The sequence below is a fragment of the Malurus melanocephalus genome, unplaced genomic scaffold (genome assembly GCF_030028575.1).
Source record: "Malurus melanocephalus ecotype Western Australia unplaced genomic scaffold, MMel_1.1 scaffold_340, whole genome shotgun sequence".
Taxonomy (NCBI): domain Eukaryota; kingdom Metazoa; phylum Chordata; class Aves; order Passeriformes; family Maluridae; genus Malurus; species Malurus melanocephalus.
In genome coordinates, this window is record NW_026623572.1 from 294,159 (window position 1) to 299,717 (window position 5,559).

Genomic DNA, 5,559 nt, shown 5'->3' on the forward strand with positions numbered 1-5,559 from the left:
CCAGGACTGAATCACTGGGTGGTTGAGTTTAATTTCCAGGATCTGGGACAGCCCGGATGGTGCCGGGATATCCCAAATCCAGCTGCTCTCCTTGGTGCGGGATCCCTCTGGAATCTCTCCACATTTCAGAGCGTGAACTCATCCCGCCCTGGGCTGTCTGGGGAAGGTGGGATTTCTCCAAAGCCATCAGAATGCGGAACAGAGCGTCCCTGTCACGGGAAAATCCCTGGGGAAGAGTTTTGGCACCTCCCGGCAGCACCTGCCCTGGCTGTCATCGCACCTTCGCTTTTCGCCCAGCGTCCTTCGGCTCCCGGGAGATGTCGCAGGAGGTGACAGGGTGGCCCTGCCGCCCTCTCCGCGGGAATTCCAGGAATGGGTCCCACCAGGAATGAGGACACGCATTCCAGCACCTTCAAGCTTTTCCCAGCACGGAATCTCTGTGTCACTGGAGCATCCCCTCAGCACCCGACAGAAGTGGGGCCGTGGGGAGGAAAATCTGTGGGGCTGCACATTCTCCCCAAAATCCCAGGAAAACTCAGCTGGGAGGTTGAGAAGAAAAGGAAAATGAGTGTTTAATCCACTTAGGGGAATGAGCCGAGGCAGGAGAAGCGGGATGTGGGTGGGAGAGTCCGGGCAGCGCATCCCAACTGTTTTAAATCCCCTTTTCCAACCCGTCCCAAAGTTTTGTGCCGGTTCATTCAGCGCCCGACTGCGCAGCGGATAAATCCAGGGCAGGTTTGTAAATGCTGCATTGCTGGCAGCCAAAACACAAATACAACCTGAACCGCTGCCAAATGGGAAAAGGCAGGGGAAAAAAAAAACCAAAAAACCCCTCTGTGTCAGGATTTACAGCCCTGGAAAAGAACAGGCTCAGCTTGGGTGGCTGGGAAGGGGCTGGCACGGCTCCTGACTTCCCTCCCTGGGCAGAGATTTGGGAAAAAGGGAAAGAGAGGCTGTGTTCAGGCTGCCTGGAGCTTGGAGAGAGTCCTGGGAAGGGATTTGGGATGCTGCAGGCTCAGGGAAAGGGGGGGAAAAAAGGTGTAAAATTCCAGCTGTGCTGGCAGGATTGGTNGTTTCTCCTGCTCGAGCCAAAATCTGAGGATGGGCTGGGGAAAAAACTTCCCCACCCACCAGCAGGATTGGGATTTCTCCATCTGCTCCATGGGGAAAAGCTCCTCAGGGATGGTATCCAGCAGCCAAAGGAACTGAAGGAAATTAAGAAATTTAAAAAATGAAAAAAGCTCAGAACGGTGCAGGATTGGGATGACTTCCAGTTCTGGCTGTGCCTTTKCTTGGATTCACGCCGTGTCCTGTCGGGATGGATCCGGGGATGTTTTGTCCCCTGGCAGATGGATCAGGGGATGTTTTGTCCCATGGAACGGGACCTGGATCCCGCTGCTCCGTGCTCCTACACTTTGAATTTATTTCCCTGCAAAGGCACGGAAGGATGCGGATAAAAGTTATTGATCCATCGGTGCTGGAAGCAGCCGTGTGCTCCACCCTGCTGTCCCCAGGGCCACCCCTGGGGCTGGGACACGGTGACAGGGAGGGACAGGAGGGACAGAAAGGGACAGAGAGGGACAGAGAGGGACAGAATGGGACAGAAAGGGACAGAGAGGGACAGAATGGGACAGAAAGGGACAGAGAGGGACAGAATGGGACAGAGAGGGACAGAGAGGGACACGGAGGGACAGAGAGGGGCAGGGAGGGACAGAGAGACACAGGGAGGGACAGGGAGACACAGGGAGCCACCCATGGTGTGGGGACTGTGCGAGAGGATGAGAAAAAGCAGCGCTGCCAAAGAAAGGGCTGGATTCACCAACCCCCAGCTCTGATCCCACTATTCCAAATCCCACTCAGGTTTTGGATGGAAATTCAGACTTGGGCTGCAAGTCCAGGGAGGAAAGCTCATCCTGGGTTCTTTAAGGTCTTTTTTTCCTGCTGTTTTGGGAGGAGGGGCCCTGGGACAGGCTGGCCCCATTGACAGGTGGCCTCTTCCTGAGGAACCCTGGCTGGATGTGGCATTCGTGCCGGTGCTTCCAGAATGTTCCGGGCGCCTTTCCTACCCTTCCCGCAGGATCAGGGCCACAGACAGTCCCATGGGCACTGGGAATGCCTTTGCCAAGCCCCGAGGCTCTGGGGGATGTGGTGTCCCCACCTGGGATCACGGAGTGGGAATGTGCTGCCCATGGCTCTGCAGCCATCCCAGTGTGTGTCCTTCCTTTGGGAATGGGAACGAGCTGTGTCCTGCCTTAACCCTTTCCCTAAAACCCCTCCTGCCTCCAGGGAGCCGGGAAAATCTGCCTTTGTGGCTGGCTGAGGAGGGAAAAGCCTGGAAATCCCATGGAAACGTTGGGCAGCAACACCAAAATAAATCCCTGGCTGAGGAATCCCGGCCGTGTGTCCGTGTGTCCGTCCAGTGAGTGCGCAGCCACACATTCCAGGGAATAAAACCTGTGCTCCTTTCCCTGTCACAGCTCCAGGAGCAGCATTTTATCCTCAGGAAGAGCCCTGAGAGCCACAAATCCCCTCCCAGCGGCCGCAGCTCCCGGCCACGGGTGACTGAACCGCTTTGGGTGACTTCCCCTGACCTTCCCACGTTTCTCCCGGAAAAGGGAAAGCACAAACGCCCTCCAGGGAAGGTTCTCCGGAGGTTTTTTTCTGCCAAGGGCTTTCTCCACGCTCGCAGAATCCAGCGGGAATACGCCTTAACCGCTCTCGTTAGCAGCCTGATGTTTCCTCCCGGCGTTTGCGCATTCGGGAATGTTTTCTCCCGGCGCTCGTGTGTTCGGGAATATCAAAGCCCAGGGGTTGTTTTTCCTTTTAGCAGCAGCGAGATTGACTCTGCTGGAGATCAAAGCCACGGTTCTGGCATCTCTCAAACCCTCTCYTCTCCCTCCCCTGCAGAGGAGATGCAGGTGTTGGAGAGAATATTCATGGAGAGATGCTCCGGGATTAACCCTTCCCAGAACTGCAGAGGCTCCGGTTTGCTCTGTGAGGAGCTGTTTGTCCTTGCTGGAACATTCCAGCGGGATRTGTGGCCTGGGATGAGGGATATCTGTTGAGTTTATCCCCAAAACAGGGCACTCTGGCAGCAGGAAATTCCCCATCCCACATCCTGCCAGCTCCAACCACCCCAAATTACCAAATTATCAAATTATCACAGATCCCAAATTACAGGCCCAGCAACCTTTCCATTCTCCCTTTGGGAATCTCTGCTGCTGCYGCTTTAATTCCTCAGAGCAGCGGCCTGAGCAGGGATCGATATCCTGCAGGATTTGCTGGGAGACAAAACAACCTGGAGAACAGCCTTTGGAATGAGATGGCTGCTGGTGGATTTGAGCACATCCCAAATCCAGGGCTTGGAGCTTCCTGGCCAGGCTGGGATTGACCCCTGGGATCGATCATTCCGTGCTGGKACAGGACTTGGTGACAGCATCGATCCTGGAGCTTGTTGAACAACCAGCGTGGCTGGGAAAATTCTCCTTTCTCATTCCCACAGGGAACAGGCTGTGCTGCTGGAAGATCCTGATCCTACAGAGATTTTTTTCCCCTTTCTATGGGAGGTGACATTTTCATGGAATCCCAGACTGGTTTGGGTTGGAAGGACCATAAAGCTCATCCCWTYCCACCCYYTGCCATGKGCAGGGACACTTTYCAYTRTCCCAGAGKGCTCCAAGCTGGCCTTGGAMACTTCCAGGGATGGAGCARCCACAGWTTATCCAGGAAAAGCAGGGGCAGAGCGGAATCCTGGAAAAAAGGACCCTCTAAAAACCCGAGAAAAGAAAAAATAACACCAAACGAACCCCAAATCCCACCGTGTGCTTCCAGGGAGTCCCTGGCTGGGACAACAACCTGTGGCTGCTCACTTGGAAAAACCAGGAGATGAAGAATTCCAGCACTGGGGCTCAGACCCCGGCGTTCCCGGTGCTCATCCCCACTGCCCGGCATCCTCCGTGCCCCTTCCCTGTGACCCACGTGCGATTCTCCGGTGGGAAGGGGCGGGATCCGGCTGAGATCCTTCCCCGTGCGCTGTTGGAATGCGAGGAGTTCTGGAGCCGGGCCGGGCTTTTCTTTCCCAGTGYAAAATTTCCATTTGGAAGCGCGATAAGAGCGGGGCGATGCTTYCCTGCGGCCCCGAGGAGCCGCCCACAGCCCACGGGAGAGCGCTCCGGGCTGGACACGGCTCTGGGCTGCGAATTCGTGATTCGAAATCGCTGCTGGAGGCGGCTCCTCCCGGCCTCAGTGGGATTTGGGATCTCTTTATATCGATTATCCTCGGCCACCCAGCGCCCCGAGGGGTCGGGTTTGGGGACAGCAGCACCTCCGGGAGCGCGGGCACACTGCTCGGGCCGTGCCCACCCTGCAGCTGGCGATTTTGGGGGCTCAGCGCTGCCCCCAGACATTCTTGCAAACCCCAAACCCCCCGATCGCAGCCGCCCTGTCCCCATCCCTTCCCTGCGGCTGGCGGCTGCCACAGCCCGGGCACGGCAGCAGCCCCCGGCCGTGGGAATGGGAAGTGGAGAAGGCTCTATTTTAAACCACCGCTGTGGGTTGGTGACCTAGAAAAGCAGCTCCGGGAGCAGGAGTGTGAAGTCCAACCTCCCCCGCTGCGAGCGGGGCCGCCGAGCACGGGGTGACCTAAATAAAGCCACGGGAGAGGTGTCGGGGGGCGCTGCTCCCCTAAATAAAACCTGGGAGAACTGTCAGGGAATGCTGATCCCCTAAATAAAACCTGGGAGAGCTGTCGGGGGGCGCTGCTCCCCTAAATAAAACCTGGGAGAACTGTCAGGGAACGCTGATCCCCTAAATAAAACCTGGGAGAGGTGTCGGGGGGCGCTGCTCCCCTAAATAAAACCTGGGAGAACTGTCAGGGAATGCTGATCCCCTAAATAAAACCGGGAAAAGGTGTTGGGGGATGTTGATCCCCTAAATAAAACCTGGGAGAACTGTCACGGAATGCTGCTCCCCTAAATAAAACCTGGGAGAGGTGTCGGGGGGAAGTTGATTCCCTAAATAAAATCACTGGAGAGGTGTCGGGGGCGCTGCTCCCCAAAATAAGACCGGGAAGAGGTGTCGAGGAGTATTGATCCCCCAAATAAAATTACTGGAGAGGTGTCGGGGGGCGCTGCTCCCCTAAATAATACCTGGGAGAACTGTCAGGGAATGCTGATCCCCTAAATAGAGAGGTGAGAGGTGTCGAGGGGTGATGCTCCCCAAAATAAAACCGGGGAGAGCTGTCGGGGGGTACTGATTCCCTAAATAAAATCACTGGAGAGGTGTCGGGGGGCGCTGCTCCCCTAAATAAAACCGGGGAGAACTGTCAGGGAATGCTGATCCCCTAAATAAAACCGGGGACAGCTGTCGGGGAGTATTGATTCCCTAAATAGAATCACTGGAGAGGTGTCGGGGGGCGCTGCTCCCCAAAATAAGACCGGGAAGAGGTGTCGGGGAGTATTGATCCCCCAAATAAAATCACTGGAGAGGTGTCGGGGGGCGCTGCTCCCCTAAATGAAACCTGGGAGAACTGTCAGGGAATGCTGATCCCCTAAATAAAAC